Source organism: Arctopsyche grandis, chromosome 11 (genome assembly GCF_051622035.1).
Source record: "Arctopsyche grandis isolate Sample6627 chromosome 11, ASM5162203v2, whole genome shotgun sequence".
NCBI classification, from domain to species: Eukaryota; Metazoa; Arthropoda; class Insecta; order Trichoptera; family Hydropsychidae; genus Arctopsyche; species Arctopsyche grandis.
The window spans coordinates 18,839,727-18,856,050 of NC_135365.1; the positions used below are offsets into that span (position 1 = coordinate 18,839,727).

At 28.9% G+C, this 16,324-nt stretch overlaps 1 protein-coding gene across 10 annotated transcripts in view; it reads right to left on the bottom strand.

Moving 5' to 3' along the window:
• The window catches only part of LOC143919269 (uncharacterized), a 494,191-nt gene that overhangs the window by 464,912 nt on the left and 12,955 nt on the right, over window positions 1-16,324 (bottom strand). The window lies entirely within an intron of this gene.

Genomic DNA, 16,324 nt, shown 5'->3' on the forward strand with positions numbered 1-16,324 from the left:
TTAAACGAGAGCAAACCAACAAAAATATAGTCATATTCGAATTCAGTGGGTCAAACTTAGTAAAGATTGATTTGTTTCCACTCCAGTAAATAAAAAACGTGATTTTTGTTGCTCAGTGTTATACAATAATATTTTGAATCTTAAATCTGCTTCAAAAACTACACAATAACCGTAGGAAGTTTAAAAAAATATCGAAATTAAGTTTTATATTATATAGATCGTTGTTTAAATACACTTAAATATTTTTACAGCTCGTTATATAGTCTCCCGACGAGGAAAACCATTGGTTGTATACGAAAATAGCACTTTCTGTTTTAAATCTAAAAACAGTGTCGGTAGTACAACCTGGATTTGTTCAACTCACCATCGTCGTGGTTGTCCTGCCAAGATGAAAACCATCAATGACGAGATCATCCTCGTACACAACGATCACGACCACTAATATCTAAGATATGTGCATAGAACTGTGTGTAATTGCTTAAATTTTATTATATTATATATGTAATATAATACATAAAAGTACAAATATACTTATTTATTAATATTCTGAATTTTTATGCTAAAACATTCTTCATTTTTTTTACAAGCTTCTCAAAGATCATAGAAAATGTAAATATATTTAACAATTAATCATTTGTATTCATAATATATACGTATAACAAATCTAATTATTGATTGAACCATTTTTTGCAGCTCGTTACGTTTTGTCTCGTCGTGGAAATCCTCTGGTTTTATATAAGAATCACACATTTTACAAGAAGTCCGTATATATGACCGGTAAAACCAGATGGGTTTGCTCCACACACCATCCTCAAGGATGTCCGGCCAAATTGTATACTATTGATGACCAAATAGTATCAGCCGAAACCATTCATAAACATTACAATTATAAACACACATTTTCAAACGTTCCTCATTTAATGAATACCACGTGACTCATGAAACTTATAATACATAAATACATATGCATGTATGTACATAAGTGTATATTGGTTTATTTTATGTATATATGTAATTGACGTTTTAATAAATTATTTTTTGTATATTGTTTTTTTTTCATCGTCCAATAATGTTTTAAATCTAAAAACAGTGATGATGGTACAACTTGGATTTGTTCAACTCATCGTCGTCGTGGTTGTCCTGCCAAGATGAAAACCATCAATGACGAGATAATCCTCGTACACTACGTTCACAACCATAGAACGATACCTAAGATATGTATAGAACTGTGTGTTATTGTTTAAATTTTATTATATATAATACATAAAAGTATTTGAAAAGTACAAATGTACATATTTATTTACATTCTGAATTTTTATACTAAAACATTCTTCATTTTTTTTACAAGCTTCTCAAAGATCATAGAAAATGTAAATATATTTAACAGTTAATCATATGTACATATATTCATGTATGTATATCAAAATTAAAAATTGATTGAACCATTTTTTGCAGCTCGTTACATTATGTCTCGTCGTGGAAATCCTCTGATTTTATATAAGAATCACACATATTTCAAGAAGGCCGTACATACAACTGGTAAAACTAGATGGGTTTGCTCCACACACTATCCCCAAGGATGTCAGGCCAAATTGTATACTATTGAAAATCAAATAATATCAGCCCAAACCATTCATAAACATCAGCATAACATAGGCCATATTGGATAGCCAGCAGTATGGCTTAATGGTAGCTTGTATGCTTAGCACCAAGTGATCAGTGGGTTCGATCCGCCATACTGCTGGTTAGATTTGGGGGTATTTGTGACTCCAAATCGATCGTTTCTTATCAGAGTTTGCCAATTTTATGTGATCATTGTTGAAACGGTTCCTCAAAATTGTAATATACATTTACATACATATGTATGTATGTAAATGTATATTGGTTTATTTTATGTATATAATTGATGTGTTAATAAAATATTTTTTGTATATTGTTTTTTTTTTCATCGTCCAATAGATTATCTTCGGCTCCTTTCCGCTTACAGCATCCTTCCAAAGTGTAGTTTATTTCTCGGGATATATATGCGTATACCAAATAAATTGAATAAACAGAGACGCAAAGGTGTATTTGATAGTTTTATGAATTGTAATTTATTTGTATTTTATTTGATTGTTGCAGTCCAATACGTACTATCTCGTCTTGGTAACGTCCAAATATTCTATGAAAATCATACTTTTTCTAAAAAGTTTGTAAACCACTCTGGCAAAGTGCGTTGGGTGTGTTCTGCTTATCATTCTCGTGGCTGTCCAGCCTCCTTGTATACATTTGACGATCGTATTATAAGGAGTAGCGGCAGACATAAACATGAAAATGTGAAATTTAAATTTGATAGCTTACGAGATTCAATTCAAAATCTTTAGACTTAATACTTAAACCCCAAATTTTGTTAGAAAAAACTCTAATAAAAATATTTACCCACATTAAGCATTTTTAATTTAGCATTGTTTTAATTTTTAATTTTGAAATTTTACCACTTGAGATATTTTTCAATGGACAGCTTTATTTTTTTTTAATACTCGGTTATTTATTACCTACATATTAAAATTCATTGTTATTATTAAAGATATATATATATATATATATATAATTTTCGTATTTACTCTCTAATGTACATGTATTGCACATTTTCTTCCTTGAACCATTGATTTTTATATGTTTCATTGATTTCATTTTAGTTGCTCATTATGTAATGTCTCAAAGAGGGAACCCCTTGATTTTGTATAAAAATGCTACTTATTACAAAAACCGAGACCAGTGTGAAAAAACAAGATGGTTATGCACCACTCGGGGCTGTTTATCTACCCTATACACAATAGATAACGAAATCATTGTTGCTAAAAATTTCCACAATCATAAAACAAGGCCGTTTTGAGTTATTTGCAACAATTATTTTTTATTTTTCATTCTAAGAATTAACTGTACTTATGTATTGTTATTTTTCGTTACTCACTTGAAGTATATGATAAAGTAAAGACTGCTGTATATAAATGATATGTACAATATATGTATATAAACAATGTATAAAAATATATTAAATTAAGATTTAAAATGTGTTATGTTATGATATGGAAATAAATTAGAATACATCTAATAATTCTTTATGACTATGTAAAAATGTATAGACTCTTTAGTCAAAATATTTGATACATTAATGTGTATACAGATCATTTTATATTTTCTACAACAAATTAAATAATACGAGTTCACAATATAAGTATGTAACATTATTCCACTGCATATTTTTACTCGGCATGAAACAGTATAAAAAAAAATTCATTTCTTTTAAACAGAGCAGAATTCCTTCTATCTTCATGTCTACATATTTTCATTGTATATAATTTGGACCCATTGAAATCATACCTATAAAATTATTTTGTTTCTGCTCAAAGCAACAATTCTTAGTAATAAATTGAGTTGATGACCCTCACGGCTTTTACTGATGAAAATAAACATACATCACCTCAATATGGAATTCGATTGATTCGTCTGCTTTTATTTTTGCAGCCAAATATGTGACTTCGCGACGTAGTCGTCCGTTAATTCTGTATGAGGGTAAAACATTTTCCAAAAAGTACATAAATAGTGTGGGCATGACGAGATGGGTATGCTCTACTCATTACAATTATGGTTGTACAGCAAAAATAATTACTCAAGAAAATCAAATAATATGTCAGGTGGGTTTCCATAACCACAAAAATAAACAATGAAATAAATTTTCTGTTTGTTTAAAATAAATCTATTATATTTTTAATTAATTGTTTATTTATTGTCTTTGAAAGCCTTCCCTTCCACCTGTGTATAATATACATACATATTGTCAAGATAAATCAAATAGAGCAACTTCAATTTGAAATTACATTTCAATTATTTTCCAAAACCATCACTTGTATGACAATGGGTATAACTAGTATTATATGTTATTATAATATTATATGTCATTTAATATAATTTGGAAAGAGACTTTGTATGTATGTATGTTTCGTTCGTTGTTTTTTGGTTCGTAGACAAATTCGATTTATTTTTTTTCTCGATTCATAGGCGCGGATTCGATTTTTTTCGATTCAAAGGATTTGAAGTCACCGCAGGGGGTGCCGCAAGGGGTGCAGCCGCAGGGGGTGACGCCGGATTCTGGTATATACATATAATTTCGAAAGAGACTTAATATATTTTTATATTTTTTTAATTTTTATTATATTGTTATTTTTATTTTTTGCTTTTTGTAATTATTTTACTTTATATTACAAATACTGAGCGAAGCCGGGTAATACAGCTAGTATATTATAAACGGGTTTGCTGCAAATGATTGCATACTACCCGGCTGCATGCTCATTTCGTTTGAATTTCAGCATGTACGAAAGACGAGATATTCATGGGGTTGCGCAGATGACATTTCGATGTACATTGATGATTGTCAATTCTTAAAATTGAGTTGGATCTTTCTGGCAAGTTTAAAATGGCAAAAGCCGAGACAAAAGTATGAAATGAGCAACAGTGAAATGAGCATGCGCCCGCTTGGTTTGCAATCGTTTGTAGCGCAGGGATTATAAACATGTACATATGTATAATAATTTATTTTTTTATGTTTTGTAGCCAAATATGCAATGTCTCAGCGAGGTCGCACCCTCATTTCATATAAGGGCTATACTTATTTCAAATTATACACCAATAAGAACGAACATAGAGGTAAAATTGTCTGGGGATGTTCTACCCACCGTGTTCGTGGTTGTCAAGCAAGGCTATACACTTCAGATGATGTCATCGTGTTTGAAAAGGGTGATCATAACCATTAAACATAATTTTTCTGTGATCTCTAACTTATTTTTATGTATTTAAAATTTATGCTACATGTTAAAATGTATTTACATATGTATGTATGTGTATTATTTCCATGAAATAAATTACAATATTGATGTGAAACTTGTTTAATTTATATACTTACATACATATATTTATATGTAATTATTAACTCAACCTATTTATTTTTTATTTATATATTTTAGCATATTACTAATTATAAAACACAAAAAAAAAACACTAAAATTAATTACAATTAATAATCATAATATAACCTACATGTGTATGTACTTAACGAATAATCTTAATTTAAATATAACTTAATCTTACCTATGTAAATATGTGTGTGCATAATAGCACATGCACTTACATAGATGCATACATACATACATAGATATTTTTTTTATATCAAACTCAAGCAAATTTATATATACATATGTACGTACACATATTTTACTATAAATTTATGTATTATTAGTTCCTGTGAGAATTATTTATTTTATTTCAATGCATCAAAGTCAAGTTCCAAGTCAAATAAAATCATATGTTGTACAAACATACATATATGTATGTTCGTATATTTTATAATACTTCCAAAACCTATTATTTATCTTCATATTTCATTTTTATTCTTTAAACCAAACTTGCCCAAGTGTTTTAGCCCGAAACGAACAATTATAAAATGATAATATATATATATATATATATATATATATATATATATATATATATATATATATATATATATATATATATATATATATATATATATATATATATATATTATATGCCTTTCCTCTTCCTCTGATTCCTGAATCGTTGTGAAGTTTTAGACTTTTGCGATCAGTTTCCAATAACTATCTTGAATCTTTACCTGATCTAATATAATCTTTATTTATCTAAAACTCTTGACTCTTCTGTTTATTTTGAAAATCAATAAGATAAGTTTATAGATATGATAATAAGTTTTGAACGTATATACATATGTACATTCATCTGACATACATAGATAGTAACCATTTTGACAGATGTCGTCTCAACAAATTAAGGTTTTTTTCTTAGTTGTAAATTGAGAAATTATTATTAAAATGGAAACCAACAAATTGTTTGTTTTTTTCTTACATATATGTGTATATATTATAGGTACACATAGCATACCGCTCAAACTAAAAAAAAAGAAAATTGAATTCCTTCTAAACTGGATTAGATTAAAACATAACAGTACATAGAATATAAACATTTAAAAAATATTAAACGGCATGTATTTACAGCCCAGTTCATGCAGTCGCAACGCGGTAAAACTGTGATTTTATACAAAAACAACATTTTCTACAAAAAGTACCGAAGCATTTCATCTGGCAATTTTCACTGGTTTTGCAAACAAAACAAATGTCCAGCCAACCTGCAAACTTTCGACAACCGGATAATTTTCGTAAAGGAACACCACAACCATCCAAACAAAGACCTTTCTAATCAGTACAACCCTTCAGAAGCTTTGGGGTATTGAATTTTTACTAAGAAATATACTATATATGTAGTTACATTGAATGTCTAACCTGACATCGCTATTTCAGGTTGCAATTATAGCTGACTCGTACTCTGACGAAATCAAATCATACATTTGTGTACTATAATTCATGAGAAAAGCAATGGGCTTGCACCAGTCATGAATAAGCCTTTTTTTGACAATTTCATGATATGATCATTTTCGCGAATTGGGTGTAACATAGGTATACACACGTACATATGTAAAGGTATACACATGTACATGTGTATACCTGTAAAAAGTGTTAGAATTTGTCACAAAGATAGGTTGTCAGATCACGCGTCCACTATAATCGTACCTTTTTTTTTCTTGACGAACATTTATTTGTTTCAGCTATGTTTGTTACTAATTTTCAAGGAACTACCCATTTGATTTTGAACAAATATAAATTCAGTACTAATAATTCGGGGGTTGGTAGAAAAGTCTATTGGGCATGCGTTCATCTATACCGCAATCAATGTCCGGCCAGAGTTCATACTTCTGGCAACACTATTATCATGGTGAAAAATAATCACAACCACCTACCTGATGAAACTAAACAAAATACTTTTAAGTTATCGTAACTTATATACTTATGTATGTATATTAAGTTAAAATTTCATGATTTTAGGTAACTTTGTTATTCTTATTATTATACTTAATTTCACTATTAATTTTGCAGTGCAATTCCATTCCAAAAGATATTTCCTTTATAAACATAAGGACTGGGATTGCTCTGTATTTTTACATTAATTGCTTTTTTGTCATTACATCCAATATACATATGTATGTATGTATTATTTTTTAAGAATAAATATTTTTTATGATTTAACTCATTTTTATTTTATACTAGTGGTTTTACCCGGCTTCGCTCGGTATTTGTAATATATACAGCTTAAACATGGCTAATCTAATAGTAAACATTCATTTGTTTTTTTATTCAATTTATTTGAATCGAAAAAAATAATATTCAACGATGACGATATGCTCCCAACCGAACCTTACATACATAGTTACATTAAACCTTATACACAAAGTCTTCAGAAATTATATATTAGATATTATGTCGATGCGGTGCAAACGATCGACAAGCGCCAGACAGACTGAACCACAGATTAACGACACGTGTACCTTTTGCGTGCGCACTGCTCGCACTTACACTAAGCGAAATCTACCCGAAGTCCCGACATACCTACCCTGTATACGTTCTGTGCTTCTGATACTTTAGTTCCGAATTTTGCCTTATTAAACTCGCCAGAAAGATCCAACTCAATTTTAATAATTGCATCTGTGCACATCGAATGGTTACTTGTCATCTGATGTGCAATCTATCATTCGTGAAGTCGAGAATTGCGTTTAAAGCAGCCATCTAGTTAATCTGTGGTTCAGTCTGTCTGGCGCTTGTCGATCGTTTCCACCAAACCCATATTATGTATATTTTCAATAATTTAATTGATGGTCAAGTGCTTTGCAATATCAAAACTATAAATTTTAACTGCGTAAGTACATAATTGAGTCACAAAAGTATCTTCTTCACCCCGTAAAAACTTAATCATAATAATTTTCGATTTCTTTATATTGAAACATAATGAAAATTTTATACTATCTCTACTATTTTATATATTTATTATTTTTCTTTTGATTATACCAAATTAATAATATTGGTCGCTACAATTTTTTTTACAGTGTGTTAATAGACGCTTTTATAATTCTACTTTATTCAAAGTACCATAATGGTTGTGAGATTTTTGAAATATGTATTTAAATGTTATGTTTAACTTCTAATGAATACTGTCGAAACATCGATCGCATTCAATCATCAAAATTAAATCTGGCATCGTACATTTAAAAATTTATTTTGTACACGTGTGAATTCTTTTTCTATATACATATGTATATATATATATATTATTTTCTTTATAGAGATACAAATTATGAAATTCGAAAAGACGCAGAAGAATGGCGATCTATTAATAACTAGTGATGGATATTGTTACACGCGTCACAGACCAGCTACGAATTGGGAAACAGAATATTGGACATGCGAGCTGAGAGGAAAATGTCTTGGACGAGGAATCACTAGAAACAACAGACGTGAATTTCGTCAATCACGGGAGCACAGTCATCCCCCTAATAGATTACAGCTTGAACAATGATTTTCTTACATACTTTGAGACTACATACATATGTGATTTCGTCTTCGGTTTTAACCATTTTAAAAAGCTTTTATTTAATTTGTATTTTTGTTATTTTTCTTTTTCTCTTTAATTTATATATCTGCACCTTTATGCACCATATTTATATCGCCAATATTCTTGGTAATTTCTTGAAGGATTTAATATTTCAACTTGGCATACCAAATGACTGTCACACCAATTGTACATATATCGTCACCCATACTAAGACAACCTGTATATCATCGTCATACTTTAAATTAAAGCTTCTTTACACAGGGGAGTGAATTGATTTTATAGGAATGGCCATGTAACGATGTGTTGCATCACCAAAAATAAGTGACTCACGTTAGTAAATATAGGGCAATGGATGCACTACTTCTCCACTTTTTTTATTAAGTGAAATAAAATGATGACATGGGTTGCTCCTGAGTGACACATATGGTATTAAACTTCTACATTTATTAATTTATAGATAATAAATTTTAAATCATATTCAAATAGTGGGGACATAGTAGGTAGGATGGTTTTACTAATTTTATGAGGAATTGTTTCAACAATGAAATTAGATAAATTGGCAAAAAAATATCCAAGTCTGACCGCAGCACTGCAGATACTTCTGGATAAATTATTTTAAATCGAGGTCAATCCAGGGTTGCAACCCGGGAACCTCTCAATGGTTTGCATTAACGCAACCACCGAGCTATACTTCTGGCTCTATTTATAATTATATTTATGTATTATCCAATTCTTGTATTTTATTAATTTATGCTCTGTTTTCTGACTAAATAAAACATATTTGAAATTAAAAGATTTGGAAGTTTTAGCTTTTATATATTTTCATTCTAAACTTTTTTTGGAACTTAGCTCGCTTATATAAGATTTTTAAATATTTGTTTCAAAAGTTTTCACTCGTTTCGAAGTTAAACAATACACTTACATATTTACAACAATATTATAATATCACAACCATTATGGTAATTTGAATAAAATAAAATAAAACAAAAAAAAACGAAGTTTTGAATTTTGGAAACAATAAAATTATAAAAGCGTTTATTACACTCTGTAAAAAAATATTTTCTAAAAAAATGTCGGTTTTAAACATGTGAACGTATTGTGGGTGAATATTTCTCTCATAAATGCTTTGTGGGTATTCGTATTGTAGCAGAACCAAATTGACATTTGATAACTGATGGCAGTGGCCGAATATGCAGTATCGAAGAAGGGAAAGCAATTGGTAAAATATGGTGGTTAGGTATACGTTTCCATAAATAGCAGTAGTAATAATAAAACAAGATGGCATTGTTTCACTCACCATTTCCATGGTTGTCGTGCACACTTTGCCATAAATAACGCTATCATCATTGTCTCTCAAAACGTGTACAACTAAATAAAAAATCTTGTTGAATGTTGTTCTATCACTGATTCTTATAGAATATTATATTTCAATTGCTACAGTTTGCGCATTCAAATTACAAATAAGAACTATTCAATGAAAATGTATTTAATTTCTACTCACAAGCAATTTAGATGTAATCAATTGGCTGCTCTTTCGCTGAAATGAATCTAATCATCATTGTAATGAACTATTTCAACTACACCTGCTCGGGGACCGCATACACTAATAATGTTACTCAACTAAAATGCGGTAAATATATATATATTATTATATAATGTTATATAATCTTTGACGTTAATTTTTCTAATTAATTTATTTTTCATGATTTTAGTTCCAAAATACTGCCTCTCTATGAAAGGAAACCCTATAATTGAAATTGGTAAATACAGATACTATAGGCAAACCACAAATGTTTCTGGGAGAACTCGTTGGGCCTGTGTCAAAATAGCTTCAAATAACTGTAGAGCAGCTATTTTTACATTTGAAGATATGATAATAGAAAATAAAAGTCCTCACAATCACTGATAAATTTGAATGTATGTAGTACATTATTATGAATTGAATATTCTTAGATACTTGCATACATATGTATATGACCGGTGTGACGCTTTGGGGGAACCTGTCAGGTCACACTGGTCATTTTATTGTTGTTATTATTTTAAAATAATAAATTAAATAAATAAATAAATATGTACATATGTAACCGTGTTATATATTACGTTTTATTTTTACTGAATAATTTAATTTATTTTATCATTATATTTCATTACATTAATATGTATATACTTGATTAAATACTAAAAAAATAACTATGTACGTTTTCATTCATTAATAAAAAGTATTTTTTTCCCGTTGTCATAATGCAAGTATAATAATATAATTTCTTTAGAAACATTTTAGGATCAATGTTTTGTTATGTACATAAATTGTAATGCTGTTCGTTTCTATTAAAAAAAAATTAACAAATAAAACTTACCAACTTACTTGCATGTTGCATCCTACTAGATTCATCTGTCTGTTACTCTAATCAATGAGAATGACATTAAATCCCACACCTAAATTTCAAAATATTACTAATCGTAATCTTTTGTGTTGCAGATTTCTACTTCATTCGGTCGAGAAAAGGCAAACTTTTGATGGTAGTCAACGAGTTTTCCTTTTGCGAGGAGTCCATCGTGAAAAATAAAATAATATGGCGGTGCACTTCAAAAAAGGGAAAGTGCAGGGCGAGAATACACACTCTGGGAAATAAGGTCATCTATTCAAAGGGTCCTCATAATCATCCACAAAGAGACCCATATTCGAGTCGTAAGCAACTGAAAACCAAGAATATAAACATCCCCGTAAACATAAAGACTTGTGAATCAAAAGACATCTTACCACTGTTTAATCCTTATGATAAAGATGCACTATTTCGCGTTCCTTCCAATCCTCAATAGCAGTTGATAAATTTTTCATCGCTCATTATACTATAAACGAAAAATTCTAATTATCATATGTAATGTGCCTACTTACCCAAAATATGTATTTAAAGTGATTAATTAATTGCTCAATCAACATGATACTCATTAAAATTTAAGACGAATATTTTTTTTTCAAGTGCGTGATTTATACATCAATTTATTGTACTCGTGCATATGTATATCATACTGACTGTGTATGTTTGTATATATATTATAAAAATATTTTAAATTAAGAAAATGAAGTATATTTTTTGATACAATTTATTCTAAGAAATTCGTATTTTCTATGTGTGCCTTTCAATCTTATCTTGTAATTTATGAGTAATAAAACATTTTAAAAACATATTAATTACATTAGCAATGTAAACTACTACGATATTATTAACGCTGTTGGCTAAGATCAAAGTTTAACTAGTTATTGCTGTGATTCCAATCTACGTGTTTTAATTAACTATAAATAAATAAGTAATGTTAGTCATCAAAAACATGACGTATGAAGTTTTTAAATATAAATAAATAAATTAGTATTGCTAACCATGAAAACATTATTTCTAGTATTATACTAAAATAAAACAAAATCATAAAATTCAAAAATTATTTTCGAATAAAATTATCCTTGCATATCATTAACTTTTACTTTTTCATGTTATCATTACTTACTTTTCAAATCATATAATTACTTTTTTTATATTTTATAATATATGCTTGTATTAATTATTATTATTGTGACCTTTTTTTATCCATACGTGAGGCTTCTCAAGTATTATGTATTTCTTGTCTTATATTAACTTTTTTTATATGTATTTATGTACCTATTATATAAAGTTGAAACGTAATATTTACTGCAAAAATAACGTGAATCGACTATAAAATAATGAATTCCATAAGCTACAAATTAATCTAATGTATTTTTTTACTATTATTCAAATAAACGCCCTTAGTATTTTAAATGTGTGCATAATTTTCACAGTCCATACCCACGTATATTATTATATATTATCTAGAATGTCACCTATTAGTCTTATAAATGTACCACAAACATCAAATAACCGGAAAATCCCCAAATAATATTACTAAACAATCAATGACGAATCGTATTTCTTCTTTCTCATCCATTATAGGAGTATTTCAGATTTAGACCAATGTACAGCACACCAAATGTAAATGTAGCATGTAGCAAATATAAAAATTTACATAACGTATACTACATAGCCAACTTGACGATGACACCAGTTATATTGATTATTTTTGAAAATTTCAGATTCGTCATTTTACATTGGACGTACACAGCGTGGCACCCGACAACTTGTTTTCAATGGTAAACCTTTTTTTGTAGAAGATTTGAGGTCGAATACAACTCATTGGAAGTGTCTTGAACGCACTTGTCAAGCTCGCGTTTACACAAGAGACGACGCCATCATTCGTGTATGGAGAAGACATAACCACCGCTAACATATTATATATGGATTGCAATATCAGTAATACCCTTGGTATTGGGACAAAAATCGACCTTTGGTACTTACTATGGGGACGAGTATCAAAGAAATGTTTTTCAAATCCGTATATTTTATCTGTTTCGATTTCTCCATAGCTGAAAACTTTGAAAACAACCCATTTCCATATGATTTGAAAGTAGGTATGAGCTAAGAATAAAAAAAATGTGGGATTATTTTATTCCTTGAAAAATTCTAGACGATTTCAATTCAATTCAAGATCGGCGTTTGGACAATGTTTTTTGCACAAAAAATAGTTCACTAATAACCAACCATGTTTTTTTACTCTCTTGCTTTGTACGATAGTGGAGAGGTCTATCGTTATTTTAAAAGCATCAAGTCAACGTCTAAATCTAGGGTAATCAGAGCGTTGCGGGCTTACAAAATTCGACATTCAGTGAAAGAAGTCTAGTAATAAGTATGCCAAAACTCAAAAATAATATTCGTTAGTTTAAAAATGTTTGGTGTGTTTGTTTGTGGTATCGTTATAAGATGCATAATATGACATAAAAACTAGAGAAAAAAAATTTCCCCATGAGCTTCCGACTGGTGACTCAAAGGCGTAAGATTTTAAAGTCGGGTTTAATAAATTAATAATGTATTTCCGGTACGTTTGCATATATATACATATATGAATTATTAGTAAAACATTTTTCGCCTAATGTTTTAAAGTCCTTGTTAATTCATATAAATATAAATTTAAAAATTTTATTCTCATAATGCACCGGATGGTATATAATCAGGCCTATCATTGGTTCATACATATATTATATAATAAATATAATCGTTGTTTATTTATTTTTATTGTTTATATAATATCAAAACAATATTTAATATTCGTATATAAAATAACTAGATATATGTAGTATTGATATTGTAATTTAGAGCTAAATAATATTTAGTTTTCCAATTACAAACTATTTTTTTATTTATAAAATAACATCCCGTTGAAAATTTCATGTAATATACATTGTATCGATGGCCGTCACTGCATCGAAAGTGACTTGAATAAAAGTCGAAAGATGGATGTTTTTCGCGATTTTTATGACGATGTGTGAAATAGTCACTTTACAATGCATGCATATGAAGTGCGCCTAGCATGTATTTATATATGTACCGTTTACCATGCATACATTATTTTCGATCTTTCTACTTTCGTTCGTCACTTTCGATCTTTCGACTTTCGTTCAAGTCACTTTCGATGCAGTGACCCGGACTTGACCGAAAGAATTTGTTTATAATCTGTCTTTCAGAAGTTTCGTCGCAGTTAAATCTGCATAAGTGATCTAACAACCGAGTGCAGTGGTCATACTTTTTCCATCCATCTTTTTTCTTTTAATTTTATAGTATGTGTATTTACATATTATTAAAGACACGTATTTCGGGCATTTTGCTATTAATGCTTAATTGATGCTAAAATTCGGAATAGATGCTAAATTCGTAAAATATGCGAATAGATGCTAAAATAACAAACAAAAATGAAATTTGCATAATATTTATAAAATTAATAGACAATTTAGAAGGGTCTTCCTATCCCTTTGCCCATTTATTATGTGAAGAAATTGAGGGGATAAAACAGAGCTTGCAGTTTACCATAGACGGTGTTGTTCCTGTCGAAACCAAGCAACTGCTTTTGTCTACTACTGTAAACCAAAGAAGACAGTTGGAGCTGTGTATCCGAAAGACTGCTTGAAAAAGCGTCTTAAAACTAGACTAGCACTCAAGACAAATCTATTCCTCCAAACATTGAGTAAACTATTAAATCCATCTGTGGCAGGTACAAAATCTAATATTAATGTTAAAGAAACAGTTTTGTTTTTTAGAAACCTGACATTGTTTAATGTATTAACAGAGGCTCAATGTTTGGAAGGATATCAGCACTTTTTTAGACAATTAATAGAGAATATAAAAAGTGAATCCATGCCGGATATATTGCTATAAACAAAGAAGAGTTTGGAAAAATCTATTTGGTGTTCCATCAATAGTGTGGATGCTGAAAGGTATTTTAGTAAATACAATATATGTAATTGTTACCGATCGTCGCACAAATCTCAAAAAAGAATCTGTAGAAATATGCTCCATGTTGAATTTTAATAAATTCTAATTGGTATTATATTTTTATATTCATATTTTTTGTCTTTGTATTTTTATATTCATGTTTTTTTCATTGTAATTTTAATTCCAAAACATTTTTGAATTTTTCTATTATTTTTTTATTGTTGTGTTGTCTTTAAATTGTATATATGTATATAAATTTTATTAAAATTCATCGAAATTTTTTATTATTTAAAATTAAACTCTTCATAAAAATAGATGCTAAAATTGAACATTTTTAATGCCCTAAAATGCTAAAATGCAAAATGAAAATGCTAAAATTGACAAAAATAGATGCCCAAAATACGTGTCTCTACATTTTATACATATATGAAATTGTATAAAATATTATTAATAGTAAAAAAATGCATGTACATACATATAAAAAATTTAGAAAACAAAACTGTTTTGCATTTTGTTAATCTCGGTAAGTTTTTAATAAGTTTCATTTCGTTATTAAAAATTATTTTGTTACTAACATGAAAAAATCATTTTCAGCTCCCCTAATTAAAGTGTCTGCAAAAAGGGAGACACCTTGGTTATATTTTATACGTGATAAAGACTTTGGAATATGTCAAATCGACGATTGTGGCAAACGCATTAAAACGGCTGGCGGTAGCACCAGTGGATTACATACCCATTTAAGAGCTATACATAACGTGAACATATTAAAAAAAACAAATATCCATAATCAAACAAAAAGAGTCATAAATTTCTACGACATGGAACCGCCTGTGCCTGGGCCGTACTCAATTAAATAAATAAAATTAATGTTAATACCGATAGTACTACTGTTATTGACTTTTATCTCGGTAATGCGTGTAATGAAAATCCTAGTATTATTGAAATTCTTTGGTATCCATCATATGTATTACATTCTTAACCATTTACTTCTTATTTATAGGATATTCAAAAATTGCTTAATATGGAGTAAAATATACATACTTATCGTGTATAATGACCGATTCAAATATTTATATTTGATATCAATTTTTCACCTCGAATACTCCATACTCCTTTATCGTTCTCTTTGTAAACAATGGTGTCTGTGCAAACATATACATGTTATGCAAATATTTTACAAACTACGGAAATTTATGGTTATCCATAAATTATTTTTTTGTGTAAATAATTTTGTCCAGAAAAATATATCAAAATTGCTTTCTAAAGACTTAATTTTTAAATTAAATTTAATTAACGCCAGATAGCACGATTTACCATATTGTATGTATGTATATAAATGCACACATGTAAATTTCACACACACATACACATGATATTTCATTACATAACCAATGTGTGAAAAGATACATATTTTGTTATAAATTGTACTATTAAGTGATTAATAAATTTAAATATTTAATAAATTTTATTTTTGT